A 19,886-nucleotide genomic window follows, 5' to 3' on the forward strand; every position below is an offset into this window, starting at 1 on the left:
ATGGCCGGTCCTTTGAAGGCTTTAAAAAAAAAAAAAAAGCCCTGGCAGCGGCGCCAGCTGTGGGAACCGCTGCGGCAGCCGCCCGGTGTAGGCTGGCGATCTGGGGCCTGCTGCGCCCGGCCGGCGCTCCAGTGGGCCAGCAGTCCTGCACTTTGCAGCCGGGTCGCAGGAGGCGCCGCCGCAGCTCACCCGCCCTCCCCGTCCCCCCTGGGGGGGGAGGAGGAGGCGGCAGCAAAAGGGTCTCCAGGCTCCACTGTGAGGTTGGCATCTGCGCCTCACCTAGGGCGCAGAAACACCTCGAGCCAGCCCTGGCTGGTGCAACTACCAAAGCCAGTTTAGTGTAGTGGTTAAGTGCACGGACTCTAATGTGGGAGAACTGGGTTTGATTCCCCACGCCTCCACATGCAGCTGCTGGTGCGACCTTGGGTTAGTCACAACTTCTTTCAGAGCTGTTCTCTCACAAGCAGTTCTCGAAAGGACTCTCTCAGCACCACCTACCTCACCGGGTGTCTGTTGTGGGGAGGCGAAGGGAAAGGAGATTGTAAACCACTCTGAGACTCCTTTGGGTAGTGAAGGGCAGGGTATAAATCCAATCTCTTCTTCTTCAAAGGCAGAAGGGCTTCATGGTGCAGAGGATGATAAGGGTCAAACAGGAGGAGACGCTGGGAAATTTGGGATTTGAGCCTCTGAATATCTTTAACTGCTAACAGACGATGTGCAGGGGCCTGTGTGGTTTTGCTCATCGAAACCATATTCTGCTGTTACTAGCCCTCAAAGTGGGCGGGGTGGCGGCACATTTGTCTGTTTTTTCCTCAGGAACCATATGGCAGATTTGTTTTCATCAGCAGAAACTGTGTGGAAAGAAAAGTTCCAGCCCACATTTTTATCTCCCTGCATAGTCACAATCTGAATTGGATCTGTTTGCTTCTAGGCAGGTTTTAGATCCGATCTGAGATCCAGCCGCGTCTCCTCTGCTGTGACACCAAGTCTTGAGAGAAAGAGCTTACAACAGATCAGTCCCTGTGGGTAGATGCATCTGGAAGGACCCCTTGTGCATTTCCCATCTGACGTGGCCCGTGCTTCTGGTCACACCCTTGTCAGTTTATGGAATTGGGGAAATGACCAAGGTGACAAAAATATGGACAAGTTGCTCTGGGGGAGTGTGCCCTACCACACCCATGCTTGACCCCTTACCCATCTTGTCTTACAGCATGCAGGCAGAAGGGACTACCTGGTTGGGCCACAAAGGTGGGTAATGCTTCACGGAGGAAGTCATACCAGCTATCTTGAAGGAGGTAGAAGTGAGAACATGCCCTAGGAAGTCCTCCGTAGACCCTGAAGATTTAAATGGCTACTTATTAGTGCCAAATATCCCCTTTTTGGGGCAAAGTGGCTGAACAACTCCAGGGTCTTTTGGAAACAGATTACCTGTAGCCATTTCAACGAGTTTTAGGTCTAGTTTTGGAATGGAAACTGTATTGGTTGCCTTGGTTGATGATCTCAGCCCAGAGGAATGTGGCTGAATGTGTCCTTATTCATTCTCCTGGATTCTTTTGTGGCTCTCGATATCATTCAGGACAGACAAGAGGAGGTGGGTATCTGGGGCTCTGTGCTCCAGTGGGTCTGGTCCCACCTGGTTACTCAGTTCCAGAAGGTGATGCTGGGGGCATGTGCTTGATCTGTTGGGTCCCCCAGGATTATACTGATATTCTGACCCCCCCAACATTTACATGAAACTGTTGGAAGAGGTTATCTGGATGTTTGGATTGAGATGTTATCGGTATGAGGATGACAAGTCTGCTCCTTTTCAGCTGAGTTACGTCGATGAGATGGTGAACACTGGGAACCAACGCTTGAATACAGTAATGAATGAGCAGGCCAACAATCTACAGGACCAATTGAGGTTCGGGGAGTGTAACTGCGGTGGACAGGGCTGCAAGACTCCTTAACAAGCGGATGCATAGTTGGGAGATGCTTTTTGATCCAGGTTTTCCAACGGAGGCACGGATCTACTCTGCGGCATGTAGTACCCTTAATAAGCTTTTGGTTGGTTTACCAGCTGTCGTCTTAGCGTGAGAAGCAGGATTTAGTCAGCTATCCACGCTCTGATAAGGTATTCCGCTTGAACTCCTCCAGTGTGCTCAGTGTGGGTTTGCCTATGTTATGGAAGCTTTGAGTTGCTGAAAAAGCAGCATGTAGCCTTCTAGCAGGTGTGCTGTACAGGATCACGTCACATCAGTTGAAAAACTTTATAGGGGCTGCTGGGTTCCTTCCAGGCGTGATTCAAAGGGCTTGGTGCAGACCTATACACTTTTAAGCAGCTTAGGACCAAGGTACTTTAAGGAATGCTCTCTCCTGTACACACCTGCCCACCTACTGAGACCAGCATTGCAGGCCCTGCTCTGTACACCTCCACCTTCTGAGGCCTGGGGAGAAGGCAACAAACAAGGCTTTCTCAGTCGCGGTGACGACACTCTGGAGTCCCCTCCTCGCAGGAGTTCGTCTCGCACCAAAACTTCATTCTTTTAGTCATCAGCCAGAGAACTTTTCATTCTCTCGGGCCTTTTAGTTTTCTTGCGGCGAACCCATCCTGCTGGTGGTAGAAAGGGCCACCAAGTCACAGCCGACTTATGGCGACCCTGTAGGGCTTTCAAGGCAACAGATGTTCAGAGGTGGTTGGCCACTGCCTCCCTCTGCATCATGACCCTGGTATCCCTTGGAGGTCTCCCATCCAAATACCGCCCAGGGCCGATCCCACTTAGCTTCCGAGATAGGATGAGATCGGGGTAGCCTGGGCTATCCAGGTCAGGGCAACCCATCCTGCTACTGGCGACTTCAGTCTATGTTAATTTTTTTTAAAGCTATAGGCTATTTATGCTTTTATCCTGTTTTGTCGCTGACGTTTTTAACTTGTTTGTACTTTGCTCTTGACTCTGTATTACAGTATTGATTTCTGTAAGCTGCCTAAGATATATTTAGACAGAGAAGTGGGATATGAATACTTCAAATAAACAAGAATAGGAGCTCCGGCACGACATCAACTTGTGCGGTATTGTGTAGATTTAATTTATCCTGAAGGGTAAGTAAGTGATGCGTGACTGACACCGCCATATCCTCCGCAACGAGTGGAAACATATGGAAGAGGTTTCATTAGGCTAATCAGAAGGGGCACCTCTTAACTCTTCTCTGAGCTGAACTCCACGTATGCTGTTTACCGAGTGACACGTCCTTCCAGTCTGCTTTGTATCTGGGCATGTGATACAGCTGACAGATGTTTTCAAACTTAAGCATCCTTGTGCCTTCCCCATCTGTGCCTTCCAATTTGCAGATTATTCTTCCTCAGGGCTGGAATAGCTTATTGCTCATGAAAAAAAGAAGAAGAAGAAGATTCCAGAGTTGCTTTCTTGGGCAACATTTGACATTCGAGCTGTAAACCAGGAGATAAGTCGCTTCAACTTAAGAGTATATCACCCTGCAGTTTGGTCCACTTGGAAATTACGATGAGCTCTTTTGACTATCTGGCGAAAACACATTTCTCCTTTTGAAGACGCTAACAAAACCAACTCTCCACGAGTCAACTGTGTTTGCCCTGAACTTCCACTACAGGGACTGTTCAAGGGGGAGCTCTTCTCTAGACACTGCCACATGATTAATGGGAGGGAGAAAAAGAGCATCCATTACAAGTGCCTCTTGAGAGAAGGTGCAGACAGCCTGATCCCTTTAACAGCTTTGTCATATGCTTCCTGTGTCAATGGCCTTGGGCAGAGGCTCTCCGATGGTGGAGCAAACCTGGGGCCTGTCGGCCTTGTCACATCTGGCTCTAAACTGTTGCTGGGATTTTCGGCGGATCCTCGACTTACATCACTAGGATACGGAGTGGGGCCTTCTCAGAGTCTGGCTGTTACAAGGGATCTCCCCATATCTTCTATGGCCAGATGTGGACCAGGCAATGATTCCTCATCCACAAGATCCTGAGACCAAACAATCAATGCCCAAAGCAGAGTTGGGGAGAAATGGGATACTATCTTGATTACATCCCCCTTTTAAAAAAATGAAAAAGAAAGAGAAGAGATTGAATTTATACCCCACCCTTCACTCGGATTCCCGGACCGGCTTATTCTCCTTCCCTCCCTCTCTGCACAACAGACACCCTGTGAGGTAGGCGGGGCTGAGAGAGCTCTTTCGAGGACTGCTCTTGAGAGAACAGCTCTGAGAGAACTTGTGACTGACCCAAGGTCACCCAGCTGGCTTTATGTGGAAGAGTGGGGAATCAAACCCAGTTCTCCCAGATTAGAGTCTGTCGCTCTTAACCACTACACTAAACTGGCTTGGTTACATCCCATTGACATCTAAAGAGCACGAAACATTTGAACAACATTTTTGCCACTCTGTTTCAAGCCTAATATAATAATAATTGAGTGCCGTCAGGTCGTAACTGAATTATGGTGATCAGTTTTGGGGTTTCCAAGGCAAAGGATGTGCAGACGTGGTTTCCCACTGTATACTGAATGACCCTGACATGTCGGTATCTCTCAGCCTGACCTGAAAAGGTTCTTGTGAGGATATCGCTGGGGTGGGGCGGCACAAGCAGCACCGCGAGCTCCTTGGCGAAGAGGTGGGACACCAGCCAGTGTCACGCAGTGGTCAGAGTGACAGACTAGGATTTGGGAAACCTGCCATGGAAGCTCAGTGGTTGCCCTTGGGCCAGTCATACTTTCTCAGCCTAATCTACACCAAAGAGGAACTGTGTTAATCTAATGGAGAAGAGAGAACCACGTATCTCATGCACAGCCGCGCACCATGAAGACCTCGCCGGAAGGAGTCGCTGCGAACAAGACCTGCACTGAGACGCCGTCGCCAGGAGGTGAAGAGCCCACCATGAAAAGAGCCGAGAGAAAAAAGAGCCCTGCTGTCTGGGTGCTGGTAGGCATTCACCCTTCCCCCGTGAATTATGGCCCTAGATAGGATGTAATCAGGGCTATTTTTGGGCAGGAACGCACAAGAACGGAGTTCCGGCTGGCTCCCAAGTTGGCCACGCCCAGCAGGAACTAATTAGCATAATAGGCCACACCCAACAGCAGAAACTCATTAGGATTGGCTACATTAGGGGTGTGTGGCCTAACATGCAAAGGAGTTCCTGCTACAAAAAAAAGACGTGGATTTTGACAACAAACAAGGTAAACAGAATAACAAGCAAAAGGTGGGTGTGGCTGGATAACCACACTTCTGGTAACATGGGGGTGCGGCCTAATGTGCTAATGAGCTGTGCTGTCAGGGGTGTGGCCCAATATGCTAATGAGTTCCTGCTGTTGGGTGTGGCCTATTATGCTAATGAGTTCCTGCTGGGCTTTTTCTACAAAAAGAGCCCTGGATGTAATTCATCAAATGTAAACCGCTCCAAGCCTGCGGAAAGGAGCGGTATAGAAGCCGAATAAATAAATAAATAAATAAATAAATTTATTTACACAAGCTAACAAGCATGACATAAACACATTGTTAAAAAAATTTTAAAACCCAAACTAAAGCATGTATGGAAAAACACAGAAAAACAATGGCTGATTTCGCACTAGAACTGCCTCGCTGTTGCGCCGCCGTTTGCCCCGATTCTATTGGTCGATTTCACCCCCGAAGCCGCGCGGCTGATTTTGACCCGCGGCTTTGCCCGATTTTTCCTGCGGTTTCGTGATCCTGTTTTTACGGATGACGACTGAGAGAATGCCACATGGAACAAAAAATAGCTTTCACCTGCTGGGTGAAGACAGTGACAGAAAGGGTCGGATGGATATTCCTGGGGAGAGAGTTCCATAGCGTTGGTGCCATGACAGAGCTACCCTCTCTTGGGTTGCCTCCCACCTAGTCTCAGAAGGCAGGGGCACTCAAAGCAGAGCCTCGGAAGGTGACTGGAGCAGTTGGGGGGTAGGAATACTTTGGCCACCAAATGAGAAGGGAGCACTCACTGGAGAAGACCCTGATGCTGGGAAAGATTGAAGGTCAAAGAAGACGGGGACGGCAAAGGATGAGATGGTTGGACAGTGTCATCGACGCGACGAACATGAAATTGAGCCAACTTCAGAGGACGGCGGAAGACCGGAGGGCCTGGCGGGATCTGGTCCATGGGGTCGCGAGGAGTCGGACTCGACTGTGCGACTGAACAACAACAATGTATGGGAGGTATGTGTGGCATGGGAAGGTATGTATGCTACCTAGAGCTCCTGGGTGGAAGGACGGAATCAACATATTTCTTTTACAAAAACGCACTAATGAAAAACAGAAGGCTTAGTTATATATCTACTTGCTGATGGGGATCCAAAAAGAACTCCAGCAAAATTTTGTTACTCCTTTGGTCTATTGGGTGATAAGTGATTAACAACAACTATTCACTGAGCTTTTATGGGATAAGAGGAAAGGAAAGGGGGGGAGACCAGGTGTTACCTCACATGGCATATGTTGATTTTTTACTGGGTACCTTTGACCCTCTTAAAAGTGGTGAAAACCAACTTACGGTAACACCAATGCCACCTTCATTAATTCTCAGGTCTGGTATGGACGTTACAGACCAGCTGCTAGTTAGATTAACTTCAGCTCCGCACCAGCCCTATTAACATAACATAGTCAACAGTGGAAAATGAACTTCTAACAAAAATCTTTGAAACAGCAGAAATGGATGTAATGTCGAACTTGTTGAAAGACAAAAGTAAAACCAAATGTGAGAGACAATTGGACACTATTTTATGACTGGGTGGAAAGGAACTTTGAAGACCAAGAACAATGAATATATATAATATAAATTTGGAGAAACTCCAATTTGAACTATATAGAATTTGACTCTTTTCAGGAATCATAACAGAAGATTTTATCGATTTGATTAGGCGGCACTAGTTTTAGTAATTATATAAAAGAAAGAGAGCTGGAAACAAAGAATTATGACCAAAAAGTTATAACAGCTATCATACAAATTTGATGGAATTTTCCTTAATGTCTTATCCCACACCCTGTACCCTTTCTGCCCTTATATTTTCCTGTCCTATAATACGTTAAAACCAAATAAAAATTTAAATATTAAAAAAATAACATAGTCAAGATCTAAAAGTCTGACTGACTGTCTATTATAACCCTGGAGGATGACCTTTTCCTAGGCCAAACTGACCAGTGACCATTTGTTGTTGCCTTTCTTTACATGACGGGAGACGATCTTGCAGTTAACTCCATCGACGCCCTCAAGGATTAAAACACATTAACTTTCTTAGAATAGCAGAGTCATCCTGAAATCTCCTTCAACGCATTCAGTTCAAACGTATTTATTCCACTCCAGGACTGGACTCGGGGGTGGGGGGTGGGGAGTAAGGCTTGCAAGTTTCAAGCAGGGGGTAGATGAGTGTGCCACCCTGACTATGCCAACTGGCTCTCCTGGATCAAACCATATAGTCCAGCATCCAGTCCTACAGTGGGCGATTCTGCATTGGCTTTTCCCTCCGTTGTTCTACCGAACCCACCATGGAACAGAAATCCCCCTCTGCATTGCCCGCTGCTGTCACTTTCTTTGATCATTGGGTTTTATGGTACCTTCTGCACAGATTTATGGCTGTTCAGGGGTGACTTTGCAGTCAGTACGGTTGCCCCCGTGGTATTTGAATGTGGTTTTGAGCTGTACCTTTTCTGCTCCAGCATGAGCTTGGTAGAACAACGGAGGGAAAAGCCAGAGCAGAATCAGCCAGTGTCTAACCAGAGGCTTCCAGGGTGGCCACAAGCGAGACATGAAGGTTACAGCTCCCCGGCCACTGGTATTGAGAGGTGCACATCGCTGAACAAGAAATGTCCTTCCCACCCCTGGAGCAGTTTTATCATTTTCCCGGTTTTAAAGAAACAATTAAAGGGAGAAACACACCCACATGTTCATGAGAGGCAGCACGGTCAAAGAATTAAGCTATGACTGGGGGGGGGGGGGCAGCTCTGAATGAAAGCTCACTTGAGAGACCTTGGTCCAGTCACACACTCTCAGCCTAGCCTACCTTATAGGGTTGTTGTGAGGATGAAAGGGGGGGAGAAGCATGTAAGATTCTCTGAGATCTGTGGAAGAAAGGCACGGTTACAAAAAGTGCTGAAAAACAAAGAAAAGGTAAACAGCTCGCTAACAGCACATGTGTAAGAGTAGAGGGGCAGATGGCCAAGCAAGCATTTGATTAAATCTTGCCATTTGTCAATATCAATTTTATTCAAAACCCAAAAATCCTCCCCCGTCTCTAAAGACTTTGTAATCTCCGCACTTAAAGAAGTAGGAAATTCCTGCTATGAAATCCATGCTGGAATTCTGCTTCCCCTGCATTTCCGTTTTTAAAAAGGGTTGCAAAGAAAATTACGATTGTCGAATAAGCACAGGGTGGCTTTATTCGTTAATTTAAAAAATACCTTGGCTATTTGTTTTCCCTCTAAATACACTATCACAGAAACAAAGTGTTATAAATATGCAACAAAGTTACAAATAAGATGCAAACCCCGGCATCCTAATGTTTTCATTTAATTACCCCTGAAAACACGTTCTATTTAATATTCATTACTCAAAAGCCAATTTAAAAGAGAAAGAGGTGATGGTACTTATTCAAAAAGACATGCTTTCATTCACTGCAATAGTTATCTAATATACGGAAGTTAATAAAGCAGATTAATCTACAAGTCCCTTTAAGCCATCACTGAGTTTAGAACAACTGCCTCTTTGACCTTTAACCCTCCTGCTGTGTACCAGTAGCAGGTGCCAGCTGCGTGAAAATGATGGCTGACAGTGTCTCCATGCAAAGTCTTTTCTTACTTTGCTTCTGACCAGCAGCTGACCCTGTTGGAGCAATTGTTTCATCTGCTGGCCTACAGGGTACATAAACCAGAAACTGATAAACAAAAGCATATATATATATATATACACACACACACATACACACCAGCTGCCTAGCCTTAGGGTACACCGCTCCCATTGACACCTCTAACCATTTCTTCTTCCCCCCCTAAAAGCCAAACTGCAGCTTTTGTTTTGTTTTGTTTCTGTCCATGAACTATACACAATAGGTGTTACTTTCTGAAGCCAAGCTTCCACTCCACCCTGAAAACAACTCATGCAAACGGCATAAAAAGTCTGGAGGCTTAGGGAAGTATGCCTCACGTTTTAAAAAGCACACATACACACACACACACAGATTGCTATGCAAAATCAATTAACAGGCTCTGGAAGTTGTCTCAGATAGTGAATCAAGACTAAAAAGAATGCAATGTTGTTTTATAACCACATACAGAAAACTGAAAGCACCATGTTCCAACAGAAGCTGTTAGTCCTACGTGGTATTGTTACTGAAAAAGAACAAGTTCATGAAAAATCTTTTTGCAAAGCTGCAAAACTGGCACACCCCAATAGGAAAGGAAGGGGTCCACACCTACTCAGGGGTAAATCCCCTTGTACTGAGAAAAAAAGACTCTAAATTAATGGGGGGACAGACCTCCAACATTTTATTAAGAAAATGGATATGCTGCCTTTCCTGAGACCTGTTCAAGGTGGCTCATCAAAAGGAAACAAATACAATAAAAAATAATAAAAGCGACTTTTAAATTATTAATATATTTTTAAAAAGCCACAAAATGGCCTGATGGGGACAGACTATGCTCCAGGGGCACAAATTTTGAGAGCAAAGAGTGAGTTAAAGGAAAAAGGGGGGAGGGGGAGAAATCAATCCATTCATGTCCTTCAGCATTCCTAGAATGGTGTGGGAGAGATATGGGGGGGGGAGAACGAGTGGGATTTCCAGTCTCCACCCCACCCCATTCCTCAGGTACCCCCCCTCTTTGTGCAATGAGTGCAAATAATATTTCAGCTGTTGGCCTTCGTTCAAAACTGTTTATGACACTGAACATTTATGTCATCTGCTGAAATGAGTTTCGAGACAGAATTTTGGCTCCCTCAATGTGGTGCCCCCCCCCCTGTTGCTTCGCCACCCAAATCTTGGATGGTTTGGTATACCGCTGCTGTCCTTCCTTCTCTTCAATTAACAAGGTAGCTATAATACTGCTGGATCACACCGCTGAAATGTGTTTAGGGTCTGAATGCCAGCTAGACATCCCAGGCAAAGCTATTCTGAGCTCAATACTCAGACCCATCAAACGGTCCACAGACTTTAGCCAGCACAGTACCTTAAGCATGTCCGTAAGCAGGAGCATCAAGAATATTCTGACACTTTCCGGATCATGTGGCTGAACTATGGACTTGCTTCTTTGTGATGTAGTTCAGCCTACTGGAATGGATTCGCGAGAACCACTGGTGCCAGCTGAACCAGGCTAGCAACATTATGGGCATGATGCAACTGGGCTTTCCACGGCCCTTTCTGCACTCTCCTTCTAATCCATGTTCACCACTGTGCCCTCCAAGCAATTCTGCACTAAAATCGAATTTAACCTTCTTTTTAATCCAGGGTCCCCACCCCCCCCATTCTGCACTAAAATCGAGTTCAACCTTCTTTTAATTCCATCTCTCCCCCCCCCAAATTCTGCATTGCATTCCCTCCCTTCAGGGGTCAGCCCGGTTTCAGACGGCTTGTTGCCCCGGGTTATCTGGATGCTGTTTTGCCGGGGACTTAAACTGCCACGACTTGAACTCTGAGGATATCTGGAGTGGCTGGCAAATGCGGAAAGGACCCAAGTCTTACAGTGCAGCCCTATCCACTGTAAATCCCACTGGTTTTAGTGGATTTAGACTGGAGCACTCTGCACAGGATCGCACTGCTACTTTTTATACTGATTTTTATGGGAGGTTCACAAAAAACATGCTTTTTCTGCTGAATCAAATACTGAGGCTAACAACAAGAACAACGCACCCTGGAAGTTCAGTTCTGGATCTACATGATCCACTCCTAGCTGAACTGTACAATGCAGTTCTGATTTCTAGGCTTAATGTAGCATATGCATATTTAATATACATTTTTATATGTTTCTTCAGAACTCACTTATTCTCGAACACTTTGATCCCACCTTTTTCCTGCCAAGAAGGACCCAAGGCAACTTCTCAATAAGTCACACACAACAGAGGAGACATACCATAAAAAAACAACAAAGTGTTGCTCGCGCAGAACATTACAACAGCTGCAGCTTTGTCAACTGGTACTTTTACTAAAGCCCTCCTCAACAGCTCTGCTTTGCGGAGTTTTTGGAAGATCTGCGTTGGGGAGGGCATTCCACAAAAGCAGGGCCAGCCACAGGAAAATCCAGAGAACAGGCTGTGGTACACTGGTCCAATCTGCATTGCTATTTTGCACCATTGTGCCAATGATCTCACATCGTCTCACAAATTTCTCTCTGCATTTCTAGCTGCATCCACTCTCCTATTGTTGCATCTCAGCTGTCTGCATCATTTTATTGTCATTTAGTAGTGACTCTGAGGTTACTACGGCATCTCACCGCCTTATCTGAATGTGGTTTTAAGGTGGTACAACTGCTCCTCCCCAACGTCCAGCCGCTGTGAGCTTAAAGCAGACAACTGGAGCTGAATCCCCCCCCATCTTTCTTAAGCAAATACGCAAATTGTCACAAAGGAAACAAATTAGCTGAAAATCTAGTCATCTACGTTTAAAATCAGCCAGGGAAGATTTTTCTGTGATCATATTTGGTGTGTGTGTGTGTGGAAACATTACTACAGCTTGAAGCATGGTTCATTTTTAGATTTATAACATTAGAACCTTTGGGCTTAAATTCTCAAAATGATTTGGCTTGTTTTCTCTAGAGAATAGGGTAGAGAAGTTGGAATCCAACTAATGGAATCACCTGTTTTTGAGGACTGCAGAATATATAATTCACTAGCTCTAATGTAAATGATGAAATACTTCAGAAATTTGAAGGGAGGTTCCAGGAAATGGTAGATTCTGCACTGGATAAGAGTTATTTCTGTGACCACTTTTGGAAATATTTTGTATTGAATTTTGCTTACAGTATTGTGAGTGTAGTCACTTGTAAACTGATGGTATTTATGAAGGAATCACTGAAGATTGCTGCATTTGAATATGCTTTATGGATGTCTATATCCAGCATGATTCTTGAAAAAAATCACTGAAATGGATTTAGAACCGGGGTCCGTCAAGTCAGCTGGCAAAACACTACTACATCCTTACAGATTAAGGACGTTCTTGAATTCACATAAGTTGTGTGGCAAAACTCCACCTGTGAATTTCTACTTGTATTCAACTTCACCAGTGAGTTTCTATCTGTTTTTGGAAAATTTGTTCTACTTTATATGTCTAATTAAATTTATTGATCGTTGATGTTAAATTTGGGCACATGCATTTTTTTCTTGTTTTGAAGGGTTAATGCCTAACAGAGTCTGAGAACCTCTGAGTGACAGGCAGTTCAATGGAGATCATGAAAATTAAAAAAAAAATGACAGCTGGGAACTGGCAGTTGAAGAAGAGACAGTTAAGCACTGACTGGGAAGGAGGCAAAAGGACTGAGAGGATCCCCATTCAAGCTGAAAAGGGAAATTGCTTCTAGTTAGGAGAAGTAATCCCTGCCCAGGGAAAAGGGAGATAGCTCTTAAAAGAGGAGTGATCCCTGGTCTGTGTATATAGCAAACCCATAGCCAGGAATTGTTTCCAGGGGGGGGGGGAACTCCACTAATTAACTTAAATTAAATAATTTTAATTTAATCCCCCACCCCAGTCTTCCCCGATCTTAAGCTCCTTATCCTGGGCCCAACCATCCCCGGATCACAAGACGCCTCCGGGCCAGGTGTGTGTGCTTCTGCCTCCCCTCACTCTTGGGTGGGCAGGGCAGCATAAGGGGCATAGAGAGAAACTGGGCACACAGGTGCACAGCCCCACCACAGTCACTACCCCCTCCAGCAGCCAGCTGACCTGAGCCAGATGCTGCACTCACCCTCCTCTTCCCCCTGCGGATGCTGCCAGCAATGGGGACCCAATGTGGGGACAGATGGCTTGGGTGGAGTAAGAGGAGAATGGGCAGTGGGTTTGCAGGGAAAGCCAGGGCACAGAAAATTTGATAGGGGGCGCTGTCCCATATGTCCCACTGCTGGCTACGGCTCTGGTATACAGAAGGATTTTGGGAACTTGGTTATATGTTCCTGCCTTCTAGACTTTAAGAGTCAGTGAAACTCAGAAACCTATGCTTGAAGCAGAAACTGTGAAGAAAGGCTCTCTCCTCAAAGTTTTAAAAGACCTTTTTGAACAGCAGAAATACTTACTGTTGACAGCAAATTATCTGGAGTTAGTGTGATTACAAAGTTATCTCAGTTTTTATTATTCGTTCACCTCATACATCCTACCCCAGATTCCACCTGACCTTTTCTCTTCTAAGTCAAATAAAACATTTTGTTTATTGTGAACTTTCAAAGGCCTCCTGTGTGCCATTTCAAAAGTTGAATATACAATGGTGATTTTGACTCTTCCCTCACTTCCCTGGGCTGGGTGGGACAGCCATAAACAAAAATAAGAAGTAAATAGATATAGGGGCTGCTCAGCAAGAAAGAACAAAAAAGGGAAAACCCTGCGTGTGAGGGAGGGAAGGCGAGATCATTATACAGGCCTTAGTTGTTCTCACCTGCTAGCATGCTAGCAGCAACTACTGCAGTGACCAGAGATGCTATGTGGATTCATGCATAAATACAAATACAGGCAACTTTAAAAAACTTAATATTGTTGTGTGCCGTGCCGTCTCCCATGCTCCTGCCCGATTCTAACAGACAGAAGACATCACAGAGTGAAGCCATCCAGTTGGATCTAGTGCTAAGGATGGCCGATGGAAGACACACACACACACACACACACACACACCGTCCCGTTCCCAATGCACATGGCTATCACTCCACACTGGACCCGTAACCCCAGAAGCCAACTTTCCCAGGGTTTGGAATGGCTGCTGCAGTGGAGGGAAAAGATTAGCACCTTCCACTGACAGATCGCTGGATCCAGTTCGTCTACTTGTCTGCATGACAAACTAATGCTTAACAAACTGGTTCGTGACATGAGCTCAAAATTTGTTTAACTGCTGGGTGTACGAGAGGAAAAAAATGTTTAAAAAAGATAACATGCCACGCAGTGTAAAGGAGATTTATCTAAACACAAACAGGCATAATCGTGGTTTTGCTTATGAAAAACACAAGAGAGAAACATTAAAGCATTTAATTTGTGACAAATTTTAACATCTCCCCCCACCCCCCATGAGGCAGGCTAATTTTAAATCCTTTTGTAAGCCGACAGGCCTCTGCTAGATACGCTGTTACTTCTCCCACTGCTTATTATCAGGAAAAAACAATCGGACACTTAGTTATGAAGGACCGATGGGTATGTCAAAGTACTGTATGTGTTCAGCAACAGGAAGGGCAGTTGATTCCCTGTCGGGGCTATAATGAACTCTGAGATGCCTGGCAGAAAAGGCATCCCAGAAAACTTACTTCGATAGACTTACTAATTGGATTCACAAAGCTTGTGCTGACATCACAGCAGCTTATAAAAGTGAGAGCTCGTGAAAGTCATTCGAACATTAATTCTTCAACTCGAGGACTCTTTTCCCCTTTCCTCTTCAAAAGAACAGCTGAAACCAAAGATGCTGGCTTTGTTTAGCCTTTTGCAGGAACTGAAGAGCAGTTTTTGTACTTGTAATTTGCCGTAAAGGAAAAGGCAAACAAAACCACAGGGATATTGGTTTCAAGGAGGCTACATTTTGCAATCCCGCCCTAGGCTGCATTAGCTCTTAAAAGCGAAACCGACCAGGGAGGCAAAACAAAAACCAATTGTATAATCAAATCAGAAATTATGCGCAACGGGGTTCCTTTCGTACCAGACACGTGGGAAATACTTTCTAGAACAGTTCCTCTTTGCTAGTGAAGGCGACATCAACTGCATCCAAGACCAATTTATTTTAGTACTTCAGCAGAAAGGACCAGCCAACTAAGAGAGAGAAAACCCCTGAAAGCTCATTGTCAACCATCTCAGAAGTGGCTTCCTTTCCAAGATGTAATGGAATAAATTCCCTTCATTGATCTTCACCAGTTTGGTGTAGTGGTTAAGTGCGCGGACTCTAATCTGGGAGAACCGGGTTTGATTCCCCACTCCTCCACTTGCACCTGGCTGGATGACCTTGGGCAAGCCATAACTCTGGCACAGCTGTTCTTGTCAAGCTGTCAATGATTCAGATTTTACATTTCAGAAAGTTGATTTGGCTGATGTATTCAGAAATAGGGTTTTCAGGTTGTGCCTGGCAGTGTCTCGGTGTAAATGAGCCACTGAGCACAAAATCAGAGTGCAATCCCATTTATGGAGATTTCTTAGGAATCAAGTGATTTTGATAATAATTTCAAAATAATGAATGTTTGTGGAGCATGTTACAGGGTCGAGTTAGCTTTGTTCACTTTAATTATTTTGGATTAGGCCCTGCCTCAAAGTAGGATGCCTTTTAAAGTTAATTTTAGTCTAATGTCCATCTGATGCCAGTTTGGTGTAGTGGTTAAGTTCGCGGACTAATCTGGGAGAACCGGGTTTGATTCCCCACTCCTCCACTTGCACCTGGCTGGATGACCTTGGGCAAGCCATAATTCTGGCACAGCTGTTCTTGAAAAAGAGCAGTTTCTGTCAGAGCTCTCTCAGTCCCACCTACCTCACAGGGTGTCTGTTGTGGGGAGGGGAAGAGAAAGGAGTTTGTAAGCCGCTCTGAGACACCTTTGGGTAGTGAAGGGGGGGGGGTGAATCCAATCTCTTCTTCTATGTGGTTTCAATGTCCTCTATCTTTTTTTGGTATTTTTGCATTTTCTCTGTGTGTGTGTGTGTGTACACTTGTGCGAAGAAGATGAAGTAGAGCAGCAGACTGGATTTATACCCCGCCCTTCACTACCCAAAGGAGTCTCAGAGTGGCTTACAATCTCCTTTCAGGTGGGGCTGAGAGAGCTCTTTCGAGAAGTGCCCTTGAGAGAACAGCTCTGAAAGAATTTATGACTGGTCCAAGGTCACAGCAGCAGCTGCATGTGGAGGAGTGGGGAATCAAACCCGGTTCTCCCAGATTAGAGTCCGTGCTCCTGACCACTACACCAAACCGGCTCTACATGGTGACCTCTGGGGACTCCTACTGGGCACGGAGGACATTCACAGAAGTGGCTTGATCACCTGCCTCTGGCCACCTGGCCCTGATATTCCTTGGAGGTCACCCTTCCAAGTACTTGCCAGGACCAGCCCTGCTTAGCTCCTGAGATCTGATTCCTACCCCACAGAGGTGTTAACTCCAGTCATGCTAACCAATCAAGAGCATGGGAAAGTCTTCACCACACAGCTGACCATTCTGAAGTTAGAAGGCATCCTACTTCACAGGGTCGGTGAATATTTCATCCATGAATATACCACTGTGCATGCAAAACATATTCATTTGCTTTTCTTCCAACGAGGGCTCAAAATGGCTTACAACATCAGTCTTCCTTCTTCCATTTGACCCTCTCAACCACCACCCTGTGGCCAAGAGAGAGAGTGACTGGCCCAAGGACACCCAGTGAGCTTCTTTGGAAGAGTGGGAATTCGAACATGGATCACCCAGAACCTAGTCTGATGCTTTAACCACTACACCACGTTGGAAGTACATACCCGATGAGATACTATTCACCTCCTTAGAACAAAAGCTCCCAGGGTCCATTTTCAGGTCAAGAGAATAGAACAGGGAGAAGACTTAACCTCCCTCAAGAGCCAGTTTGGTGTAGTGTTTAGGAGCTTGGATTCTAATCTGGGAGAACCAGGTTTGATTCCCCACTCCTCCACATGCAGCTGCTGGGTGACCTTGGGCAAGCCACAGTTCCCTCAGAGCTGTTCCCTCAAGAGCTGTTCTCAAAGTTCTCTCAGCCCCACCTACCTCACAGGGTGTCTGTTGTGGGGAGAGGAAGGGAAGGAGATTGTAAGTCGTTCTGAGTGAAGGGCAGGGTATAAGTCTTCTACATCAGCCTTCTACATCAGCTATAAATTGCACCTTCGACTGCATACCTTGAATCCGCCGAACAACATCTCGTCGGAAGAACTCCCTGCCGCCATCACATTCTGGCTGATTAAACCAAATCTATTTCCAGGCTTTTAAAGGTCATATATAAATATTTAGAGATGCTCCTTTTACGTTTAAGAAGAAACACAGCATAACGATGCTTCCGACTAAGCGCACTGAATCAGGACGGGGTGGGTGTTGGTAGTGGCGGGATACTTGGTTCCCTCGCATCATTTTTAAAGAACTGACAATCCTCTTTAAGCTCACGGCACAATTAGTCATTTGGGTGTAGTTTTCCTAGCACTGTTAAGCAATTTGTAATAGCCCTTTTCCTTTTAATAGGGTTAGGCATTACTTACAAGGCACAGCTGCCTCGAAAGCTGAAACCTCCAGTCGTGAAGCAACGGCCTTGTTCATTAGCATCCCTGATAGTCAAATCGGCTCTTGAGCCAGGGTTTAATGGCCTGCCGATGAATAATCAATGGCTCACTTTTCATCTGAGTGTGAAAATGAGAATAATCTGATTCGTGGTCCCACCGGTCAGAGGCAAGGCCTTGGGTTCTGTTTCTATTCAGGGCTGATTTATAACCCAATGGAAACCTGATGTAAACATATAATCAATGAGTCCCATCATGGCTGATAACCACCCCCAACTGGCTCTCTCCCTCATCTCAAAAAGCCATCTCCTTCAGGCTATTAGCTGCATTCAGCTCCCTCTTTCCACTGGTCCCCCTGCCTGCTGCTTTTACCTTGGCCATCCGTTCAGACCAGCAGAGTCAGAAGTAATTTTATACGCAGCAGAGAGCGGGTCGGAATTGATTTTTCACTCAGCACTCAGTTCCCATCTGAATAATTATCAATTTTACTGCCTCATAAAAGGGAAGAGTCAAAATTCCAAATCAATTCAAAAGAGCTTCTGAGACTCGAGAAACGGCGCGCGAGGAGAAAGGTCAAAGTTGGCAGCGACCTCGGGAGATGATGTCAGATATGAGTATGCCGAATGGCTGACATCAGAGGCACTCAATACGGCATGACTCGTGCTAATGCAAATCATATTTATGCTGACTACGGGAGACCGGCCATTAATATTTAAAAGAGCACCTGAAAGCCTGCATTCAAACTAAATGTAATGTATTCCGCAGATTGTGAAGCTAATAAAGACAGATCGCTGCGTATTCATACGCTATAAATTTCGGGGACTGCCAAGCGTCATTAACACGAGACTGGACGTTCGGGTCATAAGGCAGGAAAACGTCTGGAAATCCAGACTCTGGGCCGGCATGCCATTCTTGCAGATCAGATCGCTGTGCTCAGAGAGCACTTAACCAGGGTGCTCAGCGAAAGGAGAATTCTGAATTTGTTGCCGATTTATGCTCCGGAGTGGCCACGAGAATGGCAGCATATCACACGCCGATGAGAATACCCGTCATATATGTCCTTATATGACATGCTACGTACTGGTTTCTATATGGCTTTATTGGGAAGCAACGAAGCTCCCCTAAAGTAATTGGAACAGTAAATAACTGAGATAAACCTTGGCGAGTTTTAAATGGAAGCCACCATTCCCGTTACCAGACACAAGCTCTGGCTCAGTGAAGTATTTGCTACCTTTTCTATTAGTTTTAGTGAGTTTGATTACACCTATAAACCCAAGCAGTGATTTAATCATGGTGTTTGCTTGATGGTCACGTCTTAACACGCCCACTGATCTCTCATTGGGAAATCAGAATTTGTACACCAAAACTGAAATGGAACTTTCAGCATCCATTGTAGTGGGTAGGGTTGCCATCCTCCCGATGGGGGCGGGGTTTCCCCGATTTTGGGGGCCCTAATCCACAGCCAGCCAGCTGGCGTGGGGAGCCCCACTCCCGAAGAGCTCCGCCGTGATGACGTCACATTTTGTGGGGGGACGCTCTGGTGTTTTGGCTGAATGCTAGAGCGTCCCCCTACATGATGTGCCTGGCGTGATGATGTCACTTCTGGGTGACATCATCGCGGTGTGTGCCAGAAGATCCTGGGCAGGAGCCAGGAGCCCCCTGCTGGTAGACGGTAGGCACCTGGCAACCCTAGTAGTGGGGTTTATTGTACCCCTCCCCCCACCTTCCACTGAGCAAAGTTTGAAGCCTTCTGCTTAAGTAGCTTGTTCTTTGGAGGAGGAATCACTTAAGTTGGAGCAAGGCTCCTTGGAAAGTGGTTGGATACACCCCAATAACTGGAACATGGCTTTAGCCCTCTCCCATTGACCTCGGGCCTACTCTGGACCACGAAATCGTCATTAATAGTTGCTTTGGGGACAAAAGATAAATCAGAATAAATGGAAGGCACATAAGATCAGACTAAACATCCACCAACTGAACTGCCTTGGTAGTGATTAGCACGACTGATAGCAAAGGGCTACATAAACCCACGCGGCGTGAGTTTTCAGAGCTCACTCTCCCTTCCACACCTTGTTTGTTCAGTTGTCTTATAATGGCACCACATATCAGTGACATCTGATGCTACTACCGCCTTCACAGAAAGACCAAGGGCTGCGAAGAAGCAGAAGTCCATCTCGAAACGGAAGGGGGCAGGGCAATAGGGATGCCGGCCTCCGGGTGGGACCTGGGGACCCCCTGGAATTTCAGCTCACCTCTAGACCACAGAGATCCGTTCCCCTGGAGAAAGTGCATGCTTTGGAGGGCGGAATCTGTGGCACTGTGCCCCTCTGAGGTCTCTGTCCTCCCCAGGCTCCATCCCCAGATCTCCAGGAGTTTCCCAAACAGGATTTGGCAACTGTACCGGCCCCATCCCCAGCCGGGAGCCAGCAGGGACCTGGTAACCCTACAGGGGAAGGAAGGAGATGACGAGGCCCTCCCTGGGTGGACTCCTGCATTCTTGGTAGTTCACTTCCATCTTGAAAT

General features: G+C 46.1%; 1 protein-coding gene across 1 annotated transcript in view; it reads right to left on the reverse strand.

The window, feature by feature from the left end:
* RANBP17 (RAN binding protein 17) overlaps positions 1 to 19,886 on the reverse strand; it is a 306,660-nt gene that overhangs the window by 35,839 nt on the left and 250,935 nt on the right. The gene's annotated exons all lie outside the window — the stretch shown is intronic.

This window comes from Gekko japonicus, unplaced genomic scaffold, assembly GCF_001447785.1.
Source record: "Gekko japonicus isolate JY-2015 unplaced genomic scaffold, Gekko_japonicus_V1.1 scaffold552, whole genome shotgun sequence".
NCBI lineage: Eukaryota > Metazoa > Chordata > Lepidosauria > Squamata > Gekkonidae > Gekko > Gekko japonicus.